Here is a 20,807-nt window from a genome sequence, read left to right as displayed (position 1 = left end):
CATAAAGAGCCAAAGTTTCCAGATTAGCTGTTAATCTAAACCTGTCTCATCAGCATTGAACTCCATGTACACTGCCATGATATCTTTGGAAAGTGAGTGAAATACAATGATTAATCAATGCTGAATCCTAACAAATTAAAGACAATTAAGTCTCCAGTGGTGGCTTTGCTTTTTATTTTTATTCCATTTTTACCCTTTCCCTAAGATTGATGTCTGTCTGTCTGGGGTGAATACTGTTTTGCTTTGTACAGAATCCAGTTTCTAACAATCTTTGTTACTTGCTAATGATTAAGTGTTTGACCTGAGGTTCAGCGAACAGAGAACCTACTTTAGCTCTTGTTTCCCCTTAATTTAAGCCGTGTCTGGTGAGGTCTGGAAACCTCCTGCCTCAAACTTGTAGGGTTTGTTTCATCCCCTGGTTATTAGATGCTGTCTGAACTAAGGAGAGCTGTGTTCCAGGGTCTGGGAGGCAAGTTCTTGATTGAAATGATGGTTAAATTTGTAAGGTCGTGAAAGGTGAAAGAGAAGGGGAGAAAATCAGAGTTTTAAAATACCGATAAACACCTCCAACAAAGGGAGGGTGTTTCATATCGTCCACTGGTTTAAATTTCAGAACACTTTAGAAATCTAACTTTACTGCAGCATAAGGCTTTTGTTAGATATAGTTGATTACACTGGTTATGCCAGTACAGGCAGGTAGAAAGTCATCTTTAATGCTGGTATTTTCAGTATAAAATGAATGGGGTGAACCAACTCATTGCCTTTCTCATGCGAGGGATTTAGAGCAAATTGAGCAAATCTGAGTAGCATATATACTTCAATTCTTCTCCTTCCCTGATCTGCACGAATGGGGGAAAATAATCTCTCTCTTTCTTTCTTTCTTTCTTTCTTTCTTTCTTTATTTGCTTGTACAAGTTTGCAATGAAGATGTTCTTTTTAAGGCTGCTTTGGTACTGTACTGTGAAATGCCAAGATCTGCTGGAGAGCACAAGCTGTTGCGTACGGAGCAGATGGCTGGAACTCTGCTAATAAACAAGCATTAACCTGGTACCTGTTGGTGCATCTGGATATAAATCCATAAGAGGCTGCAGCTGGCAGCATGGATAAAGAACTAATGATGAGCCTAAGACTGAAGAAAAAGGCAGAGAGGGGAGGGAAAGAACAGGGAAGCTGGGAAAGTGACACTTAAAATATTAGAGCTTTGTGTGTTTCGCTTTTTGGATCAGAAGCTGCCCTTTCAACAAGGTAGGTTTTTTCTCCCATCCAAATACAAAGCAACCAAAATCAATATGAACCTGGGGAGGAGGGGGAGACAATTGGAAAATTCAGGGCTTGGAGAAGGAGGGAAGTCAATTTCCTGTTTGTGCCAGTACAAACTAGATGGTAGCATGGCTCCCAATTAAAGGCTCTTATGAGTGAAGAAAAACCATCTTTGGAGGTGGCTTTCCTGTTTTTCTGAGTACAACTCACTTCTCTGCCCAACCAGACTTCACAGGGAGTAAGTAGGTAATGAGCACTGGATGGGATTGTGCCATTCAGTTGCTCCTAGGGATGGGACTTGCTGCTTGTCTGTGCTTGTTTCGCACTAATAGTTCTTGTCTTACCGGCCTGGTTTGCCCTGATACATCGGGTCCTCCCTTCAAGAGGGCATGTATTGTGGTGAGACCTTGAAACCAACACCCTGTGTTTTGGGTGGGTACGATTGGTCAGCCACAACACTCAATTGGTAGGTCCCTCATAGCTGGGTGCAATCAGGCCAATGGGACGCAATCCAGACAGTTCAAAGGACCTATATATACCCATGCACGTGACCCAGAGCTTCCTCTTTTGGCACGTGCATTCAGAACACCCGTCCACCTCTCCCTACTTTTAGGGCTTTGTGATTGACCTTGCTATGCCATCGTGTGTTGTCTGTCATTGGGACAGGGGCATGGCAGGAATTTTCCCCACTTGGTTGGTTGGCTGTTGTCATTTCAGTCTCAGTCAGTTTTATTGCACATAGCCAAAGGCTGCCGCAATGTACACAGAATTATTTGACAATTAAAAGAAAATATACTGAATTGGTAAAAAAAGACATAAAACATTTATATTATTAAAGCATTACGTACTCTAAACAAAGCTATAAAAGTACCCCAATGTACAAATAAAAACATTAAACAATAAAATTCATAAGCTAAAATCATCACATGGTCACTAATGTTAAAAACAATATCAATTAATACAGTGTGCAATTTATACTCAGAGTTTGGTGACAAAGATAGAGCATAGCCTGAGGTAGATAGATAGGATCAAATAAATTCATCTCCTTTACAGTTAATGGCTACCTTGGCTATATAATTTGCTCTAATTTTCCTAGCAGCAGTTGCAAAAAGTGCTACCCGCCAGGTCACATACTTATCTGTGTCTGCAAGGAGATATAACATCATATCAAGGGGGTTCTGGCCAGGGGACCCTGTCATTATAGGTACCAAAAATCTTTTTCTTGCATCATTATATAACGGACAGTGCAAGATATAATGCATAAGGTCCTCTACTTCAGAACATCCCCTAATGCAAACACGTTCGTTTTTTGGTATGCCTCTATGTCTCCCATCTCTATAAGCAGAGCTTATTGTATTTAGTCGTAGCTCTGTAAAAGCTTTTCGAAGCTGTGCAAAAGTCAATTCATTAAAATAAGATATGTGTTCATTGACCTCTCTAAGTTTAAAATACAATGGGGCACATGTAGATGTGCACATAGAGTTTAGATCGTTTTTAGTTGCCACTGCCCTTATGGTTCATTTAAAAATATTTTTTCTGTGAATATAAGGGGAGTTCTTTAATCTCAGTCACTGAGAGATTGTCATTTGGGTTTCACCTGCCACATAGCAAATCGTCACAACTTGTAAGGTTGCGGATAGGCTCTGGTTCAGGTGATAGGGATGGGAGAACACTCTCGCCATCCCTATGTGAAGTGTATTCTGTTAAAGAAATCCAGGGACTCAAAGTCAACCCCTGAGAGCGGGTTGTGCCTGTGCCTCAGTCCAGGGGGACATTTGGGTGGCGGAGATAGCCTGTTCCTGGCTTTCCGCTTATCCAGGTGTTCACCCTTGGCTGACCTATGCTGGAATCCTGGGTCAGCGCTACCTGCATGGCAGGGAGCTAGTCGAACCAGAGCCTATGCAACCACTCACTTTCTGTAATCAATAAGGTTGTGGCCTAAATTCTGCTGAAAACCAAAACTAAAATTTGAGTCAAGTGTGAATTTATTTAGGGGGGAGATTTCTGGGTCTGAACACGCAATTAGGTGCAGCCCCATAGCAGGTTCAGCCTATCAAGCCAAAAACATCCACTCTAGCTCAATATTGAAGTTAAAACTTGTGTAAAAGTTTGCATTTGCAAAGCAGAGAAGTTTGCATTTGCAAAGCAGAGAAGTATGCATTAAGCAAGAGGTTCCATATCTGGGATCAAAGAGAGAAGTTCCTGGACTGTGTCAAATGACTTATAGCACTGAACCGCATTGCCTACTAGTTGAATGCAGTGTGTTACTCCAATACAAATCATCCGTCCCCAAGGCACACAAGATAATCACAGAATAGTATGTTTTTCTTTTTCTTTTTTTTAAAAAAAACCCTCTTTCCATATTGTCTATTTTATAATATGATATGCTTTAAAGCTGCTAATATCCCCTGCACAACATAAAAAGCATTGCTTTGCCACTTCCACCCCCATTTGGTATTCTACATAATTCTTTACACCCTTCCTTTACACTCTTCATTTCAACCAGCCACCTCATGACCAGAGCCTGTCTTTGCCTGCTGTGCACAGACTTCCAAACAATATTTATTGTTCTTCAGCTTAGCCTTTTCTTGTTTGAGAGGATTACCTGAAACGCCTACACCATGGGTAGGCAAACTAAGGCCTGGGGGCCGGATCCAGCCCAATTGCCTTCTAAGTCCGGCCTGCAGACGGTCCGGGAATCAGTGTGTTTTTAAATGAGTTGAATGTGTCTTTTTATTTAAAATGCATCTCTGGGTTATTTGTGGGGCATAGGAATTCGTTAATCCCCCCCCCTCAAAATATAGTCTGGCCCCCCACAAGGTCTGAGGGACAGTGGACCAGCCCCCTGCTTGAAACGTTTACTGACCCCTGACCTACACCATTCCACCTACTCAGAGATGGACACTTATTGTAAATCCATTTAGTTGAGTCATCCAGGCATTTCATGTTACAATATAATGAGCAAAGTATTTTTTGTAGAATTAGAATTTTAAACAAATACTCTATTTGGAGACAAGCAAGAGTCTAAACAAAGGTAAATGGCCATCACTATCTGACTTGACAACCAGCTTGACAACTAACATAATTATTAGTTTACCTTGCTGCGCTGTAAAAAAAAAAGAAATGGCACAATAGAATCATCTGGCTTGCCTTTACATTTTATTTACAAATACAAAATATAAAATATAAAATAAGCTTAAAAGTAAGCCAGCGTTTAATTATCCTTGACCTTTCATGAAAAAAAAAATCATCAACTTCCTAAAAACAAGTATTCAATTAGTAACTGAATAATTTCTAAAGAAAATCTTAAACATTCAGAATAATACAAATCATTTCCAATTTAGCATAAGAGTATGGGTAATGGGTAATGAGAGAAAATGGCAAACATTGCTGCCAAGGAAATAAATCCATGACATATTCATATTCAATTCAATATTCTTTATTTGTTCTTTTTTCTTCTTTTGGCAATGCGCGCTGCTGTTTTCTGATAGGAGTGAAGAGAAACTGCCTTTAAAAATAAAAATAAAAAGTATCCTGTACATTTGCTGTGTAAGGCCAATGCAGGGCACAGAGTCATCACCTAAATATGACAGAGTGACCAGACAGTTCCAATAAACAAAAACAATGTCAGTGACAGGAGCAGAGTTTCAAGCTTAAAACCTGGAGACTGAGAAAAAAAGATAAGAAGTTAGGGGTGAAAGTTTATCAAAAGATCAGTGTTGAAAACTGCTTTCTCACATGTCAGGTCAGAGATTGGTTCTTGAGCAGGGGTATGGGTTTGGAATCACTTGATGCAAGATAGCATCTCCCTTCAGGACCCTAGATTGACAATAAGTGTCATTGGACAGGAAGGAAGTGGTCTAGATATTCTGGAGGCCCCACATCTGTTGGATAGGAAATAACAGTCATTCTTGCGACCTATGAATGGAGGACAGCCATGGTGGGTTTGCATCTTTGAGTCAAGGCATCAGGACCACGCTTCAAAAGGCGAGAGCTCTTCTTCCATAGAAACCCAGCTGAATCCGATGAGAAAGAGAGCTGGAGTGTCTGCAGCATGCGGGTGGCACTTTGTGCTAAATCCCCAAATCACCTCCAATGCTTAGAACATGTTGTGTTCAAAACGAAATGTGTGCAAAACTAAATTGTAACAGTTATGGTCAACACCAGCTGGTGAGACAAGTGGGTAGAGACCTCCACTGAGTCATGAGCAAGAGGGACAAGAATCCTCTTCCGTCCTTGGGGAGGGGCAGAATGCAAGTGTTAGAATAGTACATTGATCTGCAGAGCGATCCAAACTAAAGGAAGCCAGTGAAAAAATATGCTGGAGTAAATTATGCCTCCAACTTTGCAAATTACTCCAACGTCTCTTTAAAATAGAGTTTGACTTCCATCACCCTTTTGGTCAGTGTAACTTCCTCTGGCTCACTAGGTCATAGCGGGGTTTGGAATAGGGCTGGATCTCCCCCTGCCCTATTTTGCATCAGGGACTGGCAAGATGCTATCAAGTGTGCACCAGGGGCAGCAGAGCTGGAATCTGACTTGGGAGACAGGGGCAGTGGTTTGTGGGGACCCTTACCAGCCAGGAGGCAAGAATCAGAAGCAGGGGGAACTTCATAGCTGAAGGGTGGAGCACAGGAAGATAAGAAGGAAGAGTCAGGTCAAGCAAGTGAAGGCAGCAGTCAGCAAACCTTTTTAACAGAGGGCCAGTCCACTGTCCCTCAGACCTTGTGGGGGGCCAGACTATATTTTGAAGAAGAAAAAATGAACAAATTCCTATGCCCCACAGATAACCCAGAGATGCATTTTAAATAAAAGCACACATTCTACTCATGTAAAAACACACTGATTCCCGGACCGTCTGCAGGCCGGATTGAGAAGGTGATTGGGCCACATCCGGGCCCTGGGCCTTAATTTGCCTATGCATGGGCTATGTGCTTCCTCACCCTCTCCTGCACCACTGCCTCCCAGAACCAGGAGGGGATTGAAAAGGGAAGAGTAGAGGTAGTTTCCACACATGCACAGTGTCTCTGGCTGTGTGCATGCAGCCTGTCAGGGGAAGGTACATAAACTGATGGTCAGGAGGAGTGGTCCTCTGTTGCTGCAACTGCTCCATAGAGCACAGACCTGGGAATAGCTGCCTAGCTATTAGATTGGTGTACATAGACATCCAGAGCTGCAGAAGTGACTGTAAGTGTTATTTTTGACAATAAAAACTATCTGCTGTGAACATTGCTTTGGCTGCGACATTTTGGGGACTTACAGAACTGAGCTAAGTTAGAGATCAGTTGGAGACCTGTCTATTCCAAACTAGGCTCCTGCTGGCAGATACGGGGTTTTGATTGCTCCCTGATCTGACATTTATGTCATTATATAATATACTGGTATATCTATGACTGTGGGCTTCAGAAGATTGTTGTAGTCTCATGGTTGGGAAGTATGTGAAGATATTTTGGTTCTTAATCCCTTTTATGTATTCCAGGGAAGCAAGAAACACCAGTATAGGTGGAGAATGGCTTGCATATTTATCTGTCCCAGTTCTGCTATCAGGAGACACTCTTATTATGAGTCTTTTCGAGCAGAAATAAAGTAGAATCCAGTTGAATGTGAAGAAGCTGGTAATGGGGTAAAAAAATCACAGATTCAACTGTGTGCAGGTTAGGAGCAGAGAACATGGGGGGGGGGGAGGAAATGTGAATTTCCAGTGTTCCTGAGTAGAAACCATTTTGGTGAAAGTAAAACTTTGGTGCTAGAAAATAAAGTCAAACTTTTTTAAAAATAGCACTGCAGACAAAAGCCATAAAGAAACAAAAACAAACAACAGAATGGCAAATGCACTTTTTGAGACAGGGAAGTAAGTAACTTCTTTAAGAAATGGAAGGTTGCACAAAATGACATAGAGCTGAGCCAGACTAATTGACTGTGAAATGATTTCCCAAACACTGTGTTAGAAACATATGATAGCCTGTCTCCTTAAATAGTTTTACAAAGAACGCAATTGTGGCAAGCGTAAAAAAGCATCAATGACGCAATGGGACAGTATTGTCATGGGACATTTGGATTTGATCTTTAAGGTGGGGATGGATAACCTGTGGCCCTCTAGATGTGATTGGACACCGACTCCCATTATACCTGACTCTATTGGTCATGCTGTCTGGGGCTGATGGGAGTTGGAGGCCAACAACATCTGGAGGGTCAGAGGTTACACTACCCTGCTGTAAGCAGCAGTGAGTTTTCCTGGGTATAGATGCAAAGGCTCCTTTCCCGGAGAGTCATGTAGTGAACATGATGACATAATGGTAGCAACTGACTGTATAATGTAAGGTTACCAGATTTTTTTCAATGAATCCGGGGACACTTTAAATAAATAAATAAATACTACATGTTCGGGACGTTGATGCTGTAGCAATGGCGGAGGCAGAGGGGTGGCTGCCGCCTTGACCTCAACCGCCGTGTTTTCCCTTCCTCTGAGGCTTCTATCTCCTTTCTCCATGACCCTGGGCAGCCCCTGAGTTGTTGGTTCTTCAGTGGTGGTTGTGGTGGGGAAGGGGTGCACTGTGGGTCAGGCATGGAAGGCAGAGGAGGAGGGCCTAGAGCGGAGGGGCGGCAAGACTCGGGCAGCGTGATGCCTCCCTTCCCTTCGGAGCAGCCCCAATCCCATTCCTACTTGTGTGCAAGCAGGAAGAAGTGGGGGTCCCTCAGCTGGGAAGGGAGGCTTCCCGTTGCCTAACTGAGAGATCCCTGCCCTCTCCTGCTTGCACACAAGCTCTAATAGGCAGTGTGAAGCCTCCCTTCACAGCTCAGAGATCCCCGCCCTGCTCCTGCTTGCATGCAAGCTCTGATAGGCAGCATGAAGCCTCCCTTCACAGCTTAGTTGCTGGAGTCAGGGAAGGTGGAGGCAGCCCGGAAGCTGCATCTTAGAGCCCCTGCACCACCATTATATGGGGACTTCTGAATAGCTCCTGAAGCCAGCCAGAGCCAACTGCTCCGGGCTGCTGAGACTGCCGCTGCTGCGTTTCCCGGGGACATTAGATGAAATCCAGGGACATTCCAGGGATGGAATTTGTCCGGGGACTTATTTGCAAATCCGGGGACTGTTCCCAGGAAACAGGGACGTCTGGTAACCCTAGTATAATGACATCACAGAATGCAAATGACATCATCAGAGAGTGAGGGCAATGATGCCTGCATTAATCACCTTGATTACCTTGGTCAATTGGATCTCCAATGGCTATCCTTCAGCATGGATGAGTACTTTCACCCATAATCTCCTGAGGAACATGAACAGGTTTGCAAGAAAATTTCCCTTCTTTCATGTCAGGTGAACTTGCCTTGGAGGTGGGGCTGCTCCTTTAATAGCTGCTGAGATTCAATAATTTATAACTATGAGGTCCTACAATGTTGTGTTGCTCTTTCAAGTGTAAGGGCACGCACTTTCAAGGGAAAATAGAGCCAACAGGAAAAACCTATTTGTAGGAACAATTAATAATGAATTATTCTGTTTATTTGGGATGAGACAGATGCCAATCGAGAGGAGGACTCACTTTTCTCAAAATGACACAGCAGACTCATTGTAAACAGGAAATCCCTATATGCTTAGAATGTCTGGCATTGTTTTAAATATAATAATATTATAATTCATACCATTTTCATATTGCATTTCATCCAAGACCCCAGAGTAGCTTACAATAGACTAAAAAGAAAACAATATACACACATACCAGTAAAACAATGACAGAGTAGCTTGCTAAAGCCCAGGTAAACATCAAATGCCAATACAGTGGTAAAAGGTAAAGGTGAAGGGACCCCTGACCATTAGGTCCAGTCGTGGCCGACTCTGGGGTTGCGGCGCTCATCTCGCTTTATTGGCCGAGGGAGCTGGCGTACAGCTTCCGGGTCATGTGGCCAGCATGACTAAGCCGCTTCTGGCGAACCAGAGCAGTGCATGGAAACACCGTTTACCTTCCCGCCGGAGCGGTACCTATTTATCTACTTGCACTTTGACGTGCTTTTGAACTGCTAGGTTGGCAGGAGCAGGGACCAAGCAACGGGGGTTCACCCCATCGTGGGGATTCGAACCGCCGACCTTCTGATCAGCAAGTCCTAGGCTCTGTGGTTTAACTCACAGTGCCACCCGTGTCCCTAATACAGTGGTACCTCGGGTTAAGTACTTAATTCATTCCGGAGGTCCGTTCTTAACCTGAAACTGTTCTTAACCTGAAGCACCACTTTAGCTAATGGGGCCTCCTGCTGCCACCGCCAGAGCACGATTTCTGTTCTCATCCAGAAGCAAAGTTCTTAACCTGAGGTAATATTTCTGGGTTAGTGGAGTCTGTAACCTGAAGCATATGTAACCTGAAGTGTATGTAACCCGAGGTACCACTGTAACTAACACAGGAGCACTTTTTTTTAAAAAAAGAAAAAAAACCCTAAACACCCAGATTAAGATGGCCCATAGGCCTTGATGAATGTGTTTTTCGTGTATGACAAAAGTTCACTACAAATTATGTTTGACATGATTCAAGGGACAGAGAGTCACCACAGAGAAGGCCCTATCAGTGGCATAGCATGGGTTGCCAGCACCTGAGGCCATGTGGATGGGGGTGGAAGGGATGGAAATGGATGGAGTATACCTGCACATTCAACTGCCTAATGGCATCCATGTCACCTAGGAGATCGCAGCCACAGAGATATGAAAAGAAAAGAGGAGTTGTTCTGTTGTTTGGAGAGGTCACTTCCTGGTTTGCATGGAGAATCCGTTTTCAACAGAGTCCAGCAACAGAAGTGCACAGCTGTATCGAGGCAGTACTAGGTGTTGAAATTTTGCACCCCTAACAATTTTGCACCCAGACAAATTTGTCCTGAACTAAGTGAGCTTTGTATAAGTTTTGAATCTGAATGTTGCTTGCACAATATACAGTGCAAGCAAAGAACATGTCAACATCACATTTGATGCAGCCATCTGTTTCTATACTTGCATGTCCACATATTTGATCCCCTTCTGTGAGTTGCTAATGGTTGTCTGGGGACATTTTGTAAACAAATGCTTTTGTCATTACATTGTGGTATCAAGACTCAACAGACCATGCTTTATTGGCCAATTAATACATTTTTGGGTTTCATTGTGTGACCCAGTGCATTTAGCCAGTAGAGGTATATATTAACAGCCCAATAAAACATACCCTAGAGTTTCCTCCTGCTATTAAACTGAAGCTTAAAGAACCTTGGTTTATCTGCTGAAAATGTCTTTTTTAAACAGCCTGAAAGCTTCAGGTGGTTCACTGATTTCAAACTGATTTTTCTCATTTTATTTTAATTAAAATGCACCCCATTATGTCATTTTACAATGGGTTAAATACTTTTAAAAGATATGTAATAAATGTCTTTGTTCCTGTAATGACTTCCATTGCCTTAAAAAGAAAAGAAAAGATAATAATTAGTCCAAGGTTGCTGAGTTTTTCATTAGGCGATATTTGCGTGTCGAGGTCCCCAAGCCACCCCCCAAATAACTCACAACGCACACTTAATTTTTGTTTAAGGTTTTTGGCATAATTTTGGCCACAACTTTATTTAAATACAAAACCGTGAGTGGTTGTTTAGGCATTGGTTAAGACTATCTGTCCCCCCGCCTGGGGACAGAACTGACTTCCAGGCACCACCGAAAGACAGTGCGGGGGAAAGCAAGTCGGGGAAGAATTGGAGCTGAGACACAGACCCTCAACTCTCACCCGCCTGCTCCCCGAAGGCTTGCCGGCCCTAGTCCCATTCCAGGGATTGGACGAAAAGATGGCAAGCCCCAGGATTCCTTTAATGGAATTCCCTTTCCGCAGCAACCATGGAGGGGCAGGCCCAGCCTATCCTAACCCCTCCTCCACCAATTTATAACCAATGCCTAACCGCAACCTTACAAGTTGTGACGATTTGCTACGCAGTAGGCAAAAACCAAATGGCCCAGCCAATCAGCCAGATGGACAAAATTCCTACCAAGCCCCTGCCCCAACGGCAGACGACCCCATGACAGGCATAGCAAGGTCAATGCAACAACCCCTTACTCAAGGGCGGGTGGGCGGGTGATCCGTTGCACACAGCAAAGAGAAAGCTCCAGGCTGCCTGCAGAGTATTTAAACATTTTACCCCTCCCACCAAAATTGCAACATAACTTTTACCCCAGCAACCCAGTGAACCAATCACTGCCCCAGGCCATCTTTAGAGACCCTGCCTGGTAACAGAGGGGTGGCTCAGCAGACCCCACTGCAACACGTGCTCTCCATGAAGTAGAACCCGCTTTGCAAAGGTCTTTGACTTCTTTCTGAACAATGTCAGGCCAGTGCATTTGTTGTATTTACAGTTTGTATGTATGGCCTTATTATTTTAGAGCTTCTTAAACTGATGTTATTATTCTTAGAGTTTGGGTTTCCATTTCATTCTGTTCTTAACATATACACCATTTTGATGGCTTCTTGCTGTGATGTGGTCTATAAATTTGTTTAATAAAACAAATAAACCAACAAACCATTGGCCCCAGTGTAATGATCTATTGAAGGACTTATGATCCAGTGGATGGCAAAACATTGCAGCAACTGTGTGTTCCATTACCACCGAGTGGTACTGGCTTATACAACTGTGTCTGCACTCAATCCCATGTAAGCTAAACTATGGCCCAGCCTTCAAAATCCCCTGGAATTCATTGTAACATTAAAAGGTAAAGGACCACTGGTTGGTTAAGTCCAGTCAAAGGTGACTATGGGGTTGTGGCACTCATCTCGCTTTTCAGGCTGAGGGAGCCAGCGTTTGTCCACAGACAGCTTTCTGGGTCATGTGGCCAGCATGACTAAACCACTTCTGGCAGAACAGGACACTGTGATGGAAGCCAGAGCACACGGAAACGCCATATATCTTCCTGCCCCAGCGATACCTATTTATCTACTTGCACTGGTGTGCTTTTGAACTGCTAGGTTGGCAGAAGCTGGGTTTCATTGTAGCCAGGTACCTGCAGACATTGCCTTGTTTAAATGTTGTCCTTTTAAGTGCATGATCCCCCACCCCTTGCAGAAAGTTCAACCCTGATATTAACTTCCTAAGGTGGGGAGGAATTTTTTAGGCGGCGGGGGGGGGGGGGGGGGAAGGGTAGCTCTGCCATCTCTGAAATGCTAATGACTACCGTGAGCAAACTTCAAAGGGATTGCCACCTAGGTTCAAATGTCCACTAGCTTTAGCAGTTCACAGGCAGCAAACCTGCTCGAAGGCTTGATTTTACCAGAGAAGGTAAATTAGCTCTCTCTGAAGTGCTTCAGCCAGGTAGGAAGGCCACATTCTCTTTGAAGTTTGGCTACTACTCGCGTTTCTCAAGCAACTGATCTTCAAAGAGAGAGGCTGGATTCCTCTTCCCCTTTTTGGTTTCTGTGTTCCGTACAGTATATCAGAAGGAGCTGTGTTGTTTGTGCTGTTTTATTGGGCATTTTGATTTTGAGAAGGGAAGTACATTTTGGGGGAGCGGCAGGCTGGAAAACAGCGGTAAGGAGATGTTGATGGGGGTGCAAAATGGTTAGTTTTTGTTTTTTTTAAAATGAGAGCTGTCTGTTGCAGTTACTTCTGAAAATGTCTGCAACATTTGCAATGGTATCAGTTTTTATGAAAGTCATCTCTCACACAATCCTCTTTTCCAAGCAAAGGGACTTGTGCCTTTGAAGTGTATCGATTTGACATAGGGCCTTTTCATAAAACCATGTTGTTGTGGTTTAGTCGTTTAGTCGTGTCCGACTCTTCGTGACCCCATGGACCAGAGCACGCCAGGCACTCCTGTCTTCCACTGCCTCCCGCAGTTTGGTCAAACTCATGCTGGTAGCTTCGAGAACACTGTCCAAACATCTTGTCCGTCCTCTGTCGTCCCCTTCTTCTAGTGCCCTCCATCTTTCCCAACATCAGGGTCTTTTCCAGGGAGTCTTCTCTTCTCATGAGGTGGCCAAAGTATTGGAGCCTCAGCTTCACAATGTGTCCTTCCAGTGAGCACTCAGGGCTGATTTCCTTCAGAATGGATAGCTTTGCTCTTCTTGCAGTCCATGGGACTCTCAAGAGTCTCCTCCAGCATCAAAAGCATCATTTTTTTGGTGATCAGCCTTCTTTATGGTCCAGCTCTCACTTCCATACATCACTACTGGGAAAACCATAGCTTTAACTATACGGACCTTTGTTGGCAAGGTGATGTCTCTGCTTTTTAATATAGAACCATAGAATTGTAGAATTGTAGAGTTGGAAGGGATCCCAAGGGTCATCTAATTCAACCCCCTGCAATGCAGGAATCTCCGCTAAAGCATCCATGACAGAGGACCATCCATTTATATCCATATTCAAAATGTAGGTGCTCCTATGTTCACAGGACTGCATGTCACCTGAAGCTCAACATGTTGGGGTGCTACTCTGCTCTCCCGAAAGGACACCCCAGTTTTGGAACTACCTGTGTCAGCAAATCACATATTGCATTTCTTTGGCAGTAAATTATTTCAAGCATGCTCAGTAGGGTGGCCTCTATTGAATTAGGGCCAGGCCTCACAAAATGTCTGCCATACAGGGGCTGACAAACAGGTCATATAACTATTTATCTCTTTTACATCTGATGGGAGGGCATTCCAAAGGGTGTTCCACAGGGCCTTGTTCATTATAAAACAACAAGGTAGTTTACAAGGTAAAAAATCAATATAATAAAAGCAGTCAGGTACTAAAAAGCACAAGTACCACAGATATCTAAAGAAAATTCACTAGAGCTGGCACTAAAAATCAGTGTTTCCCCTCACAAATAGATATTTCTTGATCAAGCAGTGGAACACCATAATTGAAGGTACTTAATGTATCTCTAGAAGAAGGTCATTCTTCAACATGGGAATAGAGAAAATCAATCTCGCAGTATCTAATAATTTGCATTTTCATGTTTCTAATAAATAGAAGGTCTGTCATATAATTAATCTTCCACAGATTCAAGACGTTCATCTCATCCACCTTATCCTAACCAATATAGACTGATTCCCCCCCCCCCATAAGAATTGGCACAAACAGCACAAATTGATTTGCATGAATCATGTGAAGTACACAGGATGCTTCCTCTCCCTGCAAAGCAAACAGGAGTTTTTAGTCCCTTATTACTGGGGAAAATCAAAAGATTTCCATCAAAGTCAGTGTTTCATAGTCTTTGCCCTGACCCATTGCAAAACACTGAATCTCTCTCTTCAAAAAATAATGACGATAATCTGAATCTTGCTAAGACTCTTACAGATCTGAATAAAGGATGGAATAAGGATAGCCAACATAAACCTAGATAATATACTTTCTTTTGAACTTATTCCCCTAACCCTCATTCGGAACACTGGAAAACTTGGAGAGTGGGGAGTGGACAGGGCAGGGAACTGTATTAAAAATCTCAAATCCTATCCTCAGACCCCAATCATATGAGTGTCTTGTAGTGTTTACAATGTTGGATAAGGGCAAGGGAAACCCAGGTTCAAATCTACACTCAGCCATGAAATTCGTTGATCTTGGGCTGCTTACAGTTTCTCAGCCTCAGCTACCTTGTAGCATTGTTGTCAATAAAAAAATGGAAAAGGCGTAATTATGTACAGTGGTTACATACGCTTCAGGTTACATACGCTTCAGGTTGCCAGAAATAGTACCTTGGGTTAAGAGCTTTGCTTCAGGATGAGAACAGAAACCGTGCTCTGGCGGTGCAGCAGCAGCGGGAGGCCCCGTTAGCTAAAGTGGTTTTTCAGGTTAAGAACAGTTTCAGGGTAAGAACGGGCCTCCGGAACGAATTAAGTACTTAACCAGAGGTACCACTGTATGCTGCTTCGAGTTCTTTAGAGGAAAAGCAGGGTATAAATGCACTCCGTTAAAAAATACATTAACAACAAAACTCTTCCAATTTAACTCGATGTGTTGAAGAGCTTCTCACGTTCACACAAGCTCCAAAATGCCAGGAAATGTCAGCTCTTAAGAGGCATACTCTTAAAGGATATGTTCTTCAGGCAATATTGATATAGTATGGTGTCCTTCCTTACACTTATTCCAGCTTCAGCAGTTGCTTGGGGCAGAGATAAAAGGGTTATTGAATATAATATAGTCCAACCCCATGCTTAATGGAGGAAATGAGAAACATTTCTCCTTACTCCTTCAGTACATCTTCCCCCACAGAGTTTTGGTTAGGTTTTCTTTTTGGCGGAATTAGCCAAAGAACTGAAGGGATTTCAGAACATTTGACAAGCCTATCCTTTAAAGGATGCAAGAGAAAAGGAGGAAATTGAGTAGATAAAGCTACACAGCCACCCCTACATTTACCTCCCTGCAGCTCCTCCCCTAACAATCTGCTGCAACCAATTCATTTTTTAAAAATTGGGTGGAGCTTAGAAATAAGGGTAGCAAATGTTCGTTTATCCTAACCGGGCTCCCCTGTCTTTAACAACATTACTAACTTTTACTAGCTCCTGACTTTTTGGTTGGCATAGGCAAGAGTTATGTTGGCTCTCATATCCTACAACCACCCAGGCTGATTTCTGCATGTTGCATGGTTCTTCGAGACACAGTAGCAGGCCCAACAGGAGAATTTCTGGTCAGCTGGCAAGCCCAGCCTTTAAATATTGCAATGGGGACAGGGAAGGAAATAGTCACACAATTGCCTGCTAAATCTACTTGGCACTTTTTTTCCTGAGGACTCTTCTGTACCTTCAAAAACTGATAATCAAAAACCAGCCACTGTGCACCTCAGATATACTTTCCCCTTCTCTATGCTTCCCAAACTATATGTTTCCATCACTTGTGATTTCCTCTCCCCATCTGCTTTCACATCTAACGTCTAACTGTAAATTCTTCAGGATTGAGGCCTGATCTATGGCAATCTTGCCTAGCAATGGCAAATGTCCATACTTCCAGAGCTAAGATTGGCCAGAAACCATTACTTAGCAGCAGCAGGTGACAACTCGCAAGCCCAATGACTTTCACAAGCTGGGGAAACAAAAGCATTTTAATAACATTGGCAACCATGTTTCACTAGTCTTTGACAATAGCACATACTACACATTTTCCTTGACCTAACACAACAAAGCATTCTCCAGAATGGAGAAAAGTATCTGGAAAAACCTCTGGCAAATTCTATGAAAGAAAAGCACACAGCACTTGTTAGTATGCCATAGTCTGTTGTCAATTGTTTAATTTGCTCTAAATAAAACATCTCTTATCTTTTTACCTCAAATTTGGCATCTGTCACCCTCAAGCTTTTCACTGCTATACTGCCAATTTTCCAAGTAGTCTACTGAAGCTGACCTTCCAAGTGTCCCTATTTTCCAGGGACAGTTTCAGATTTACAGAAGCCATCCCAGTTTCTGATTTGATCCCTGAATGTCTCATTTTTCCTTAGGAAGTCCCTATATTCATTGGAGTAATGTTGGAGGGTATGGAGTTGTGTAACCCCCGAGTAAAGCAGATAAGTAACTATACAACCTTTAGAAAACATCTGTAAAGGAAAGTCGTTTAATGGTTAATGTTTTATCATGTTTTTATATATGTTGCAAGTCACCTAGAGTGGCTGGTGTAACCCAGCCAGATGGGTGGCATATAAATAATAGACATTATTATTATTATTATTGAGTAGGACATCCCTATTTTCATCAGAGAAATGTTGGAGGGTATGCTGAAGCATTTTTCTAACTATAAGGCATAGACCCTATGCTTCCAATTTCTTATTGCAATGGCAGGATGCATTTCAGTCAGACTCCCCCTTAATGGCATTACGATAATGATACTGGAGTTCCGTGTGAGGGCCAAGGATGCCGGGTTGCCCTCCTTGTGTGGCAACACTACAGTTCAGGTTTTTGTGGTGGATGAGAATGACAATGTGCCTACAGTGGCTGGGTCATCAGAAGAGACTCCAATTGTTCTAGTGGCTCCTGTATTGTCTGGACACTCAGGGTACAATGCATGGTTGCAATATGAGATGCATGAGTTGACCGCTGGCCCTTGGTGTGTGGGGCTATACAGTGGGGAGATCAGTACCACATGTGCCCTGGATGAGGTGGAGGGCAGAAGCATCCAGACTCTCCTTGTGTTGGTGAAAGATCAAGGCACACCTTCACTCACGGCCTGTGATGGCCTGGGAATCTGATTCAGAGGCTGAACCGGAGGAATCCCAGCCTGCACAGGAGTCCCCGCCTCCAGGGCCAGCTGAGCCGGGGCAGGGCCTTGAATCTGAAGGGCCCGCACCTGTGCTGGATCCTCAGGAGCAGACACCAGATGAATCCACTCTGGCTCCGGGGGTGGTTGAGGACCCATTGCCTGCAGGTGCTCCTCTCCCAGCCCTGTCAGGGGAAGGTGAGGCGGCCTCTGGGTCCAGTAAACCTCCAGCCTCTCCTGAGCTGCAGAGGCTCAGGGCAGAGAGGCGGAGGGAACTAAGTTCTATCAGGAGGAGTGCTCGCCTTAAGGCCAGGAGAGGCGAGTCACCTGTGGGCCAGTCAGCCCAGTCCCAGGTTGCGGGAGCAACGTCATTGGAAACCTGTTGCTGCCAGCACCCAGACCTGTTTTTCTGGAGTTCCCGACCATGCCTGGCTTCTTGCTTTGGACCCCGCTTTGCCCTTGGTGGACAGTCTCCAGACCCTCGACCCAGGACCAGACTCTGACCACGCCTCATGGTATTCCCCCCCCCCTCCCCCGGGACCAGCACACGGCCACAGCCACACTGAGTTCGTCACTGGTGGCAAGTGCTCAGGCTGTTAAGACTGACACCCTTTCCAGGACAGGTGAAAGCTCAAAGCCTTTGGTGGACAATGTCAATGTCTACCTGATCATTGCCATCTGCTCAGTGTCCAGCTTGTTCCTCCTAGCAGTAATCTTTTACGTGGCCTTGCGATGCTTTTAAAAACTAAGCTGCTCACCAAAAGGTGTCCACTTGTATGAATAACATAACATAACATTTCGTGGAAGAAGAACCACAACGTGTGATTTTTCTTTCTTTCTCCCCCCCCCCCCTAAACTGGTCACACAAGTACACCACTCCCACAAGCAGGACATTTCGTTTTGTTTTTTCTCCTCCCGGGAACCTGCTTTTGATCATCCGAATGACTCTCACAGGCACCTTTCTGTAAAAGCACAGCAGCAGTCATGAAAACAAAGAGCAATTCAGCCTCCGACTCCCCAATGCCTCCACATCTGGGAAACTGCCCAAAAGCATGAAACACCTATGGATAAGTAAACATGATCATTATTCTCTCTGATATCTCCAGTTTCTGAGGTGGCTCCTTTAGATGGGCAGCTATTTACAATAGACAAATGCAAAGGCTTAGAAAGCCTCATATTTCACTTTCTTTTATGAGCTTGGCTTCTATCTGTTTATATGTCACAGTAGAGGAAAAATCAAGTAAAAGAAGTGTGATTGAAAAGCAGGGTGAGCTTTATATGTATGGCTGAATGACATAACCTGCAGATGAAAGGTTTTTTTTTACAAGAATTCATTGAGTTGTCCTTGGATTGTTGTTTTATATTCTACTGTTCTTCAAGGATACCAGGGGAGTCTCCCATATAGGCACCCACCACCCCAACATGCCTAGGTTCCGTGCGGTTGCTATATATTGGGCCTTCAAATTATGTCCTGAGACCATTATTAGAAGATTAGTTGGAGTGACAGCTCAACAAATTAGATGGAAATACGAATAATTCCATTCTGTAACAGGCCTCTTCCAATGCTACCTTTTGCAAGTCAGTGGCTGGGTCCAAAAGTCTGCTTCCATGTGTACATCCTGTCTCACCCTGAGCTTGCAGCAATCAGTGCTGTTTCCATTCTGCTGCAGCTTGCCTTCCTCTAAACCTACATTATTCATCTCACTATCGGCTATAACCCAAACCAATGCAAATAATTATTATACAGTGGTACCTCTGGTTACGTACTTAATTCGTTCCGGAGGTCCGTTCTTAACCTGAAGCCGTTCTTAACCTGAGGTATCACTTTAGCTAATGGGGCCTCCTGCTGCCGCCGCGCCGTTGCCACCAAATTTCTGTTCTCATCCTGAGGTAAAGTTCTTAACCCAAGGTACTAATTCCTTGTTAGTGGAGTCTGTAACCCGAAGTGTTTGTAACCCAAGATACCACTGTAATTACAATGGAAGGCAAATGTCAAGAGCAATGCAGAAAATAATGTATTTATGTAACATTTGTGAGCTAAAGTAACAATAGTGGATACCATTGATTTTCACTTGCATGATTTCCATTTCTGACCTTGAGCAACATGCAAATTGTGACAGTTTCCATTCTCATTTCCACTGGGATCCTTAGATATCCTTACTTACCAATCCTCATTGCTGCTCTGATGTCACTTATGATGTTCCAATGGTAGTGATGCCAATAGCCAAAAGGGGAGGAAAATGCCTCTCTTATCTCCCCCTTTCTGTCCCTTTTCTCTGTACCAGTGTCTGAAATGATGGAAAATTCAGTGATTTCACCGAGTCCGATGACATCAAGCGCTTCTGGGTTAAAGTAGTAGTACGAGAAGGCAGTCAAGTCCAACTCTCAGATGATCTTGCTAAGATCTTTAAGATGCTCAGCAGAGCAGATGACTAATGTGGAACATGATCGCTCTGTTATTGCCTTCATAGCTGGAAACACTAGAAGACATTTCCTCAACCAGGCCTATGGCCTTTTAAATGTCTCAGGGGGCAGGTCTTGTTCTCTCCCCCCTCTCTTATTATTACATTGTTGGCATCCGTCTGTCTTGTGAGACAATGAAGGATTGCATCTTTGGGAGTGAAGTCACACTGTTGGAAGTTTACAGAGCCTGCTGTGGCTGTAAAGACCAACATAAGACGGACATGTTTTGTTGCAGCTGGGGTAGATCGAGGTGTCCAGTTGTGCTGCTGCAGATGAACCATGGTGTTTCTTCTTTCTGCACTCCTTCAGTGGTCATTCATCATTTGGTCTCTGCTGAGGATGCACGACCTTACTGTCTGTCTCCAGGCACTGCCATCATCCACTCTGTATACATGGGCAACTGCAGGTGGAAGACATCATGCGCTTTTTACTATATTGCCCACTATACACTGGACCCAAGAGGCTCTTTCTTACCCTACCGTCCATACAGGAAAGATATCTCTCCCCGGCAGAGAAGAAGCCCTATGGCTTCTTAGCGATTGAAACACTTCAATGACTCACAAAGTCGCCCTTTTTGCTCTGGCAGCCAAAAAGATCAGAAAGAAGGCCTGGACTATATAGCAGTAAACTGTAAGATCTAAACAGAGATCTAAATAGAGACTATTGTTTGTGGTGTGGCATCTCTTTTGCTTGTATTTATTTTTGATTCAGATTGTCATGGCCAGTGGCTACTACAATAAAGTTATTTGGATTGGATTAGATACAAGGGATTCTCACATGGTGGGGTTGATGTTGCAAACCAGTTATTGGGTGTTTTTATGCTGTAAATCGCCCTGTGTATATCATTTCAATCTTCATCATCATCTACATTTGCGTGTTCAGACCCAGAGACCTCCCTCCTAAATAAACACACATTTGACTCAAATTTTAGTTTCGGT

At 43.7% G+C, this 20,807-nt stretch overlaps 1 protein-coding gene and 1 long non-coding RNA gene across 5 annotated transcripts in view; one reads left to right on the top strand and one right to left on the bottom strand.

The window, feature by feature from the left end:
• CDH12 (cadherin 12) overlaps window positions 1-20,807 on the top strand; it is a 661,518-nt gene that overhangs the window by 37,873 nt on the left and 602,838 nt on the right. The window lies entirely within an intron of this gene.
• The window catches only part of LOC310767246, a 582,601-nt gene continuing 566,477 nt past the window's right edge, over window positions 4,684-20,807 (bottom strand). Inside the window, exon 2 of the long non-coding RNA XR_014550793.1 lies at window positions 4,684-5,144. This is a non-coding gene — a long non-coding RNA (uncharacterized lncRNA). The remainder of the gene's footprint in view (window positions 5,145-20,807) is intronic.

Source organism: Podarcis filfolensis, assembly GCF_964270895.1.
Source record: "Podarcis filfolensis genome assembly, chromosome: 7".
In the NCBI taxonomy this organism is placed as follows: Eukaryota; Metazoa; Chordata; class Lepidosauria; order Squamata; family Lacertidae; genus Podarcis; species Podarcis filfolensis.
Note: the sequence above shows the minus strand (reverse complement) of the source record. Positions and strands in the feature narration are given on the sequence as shown.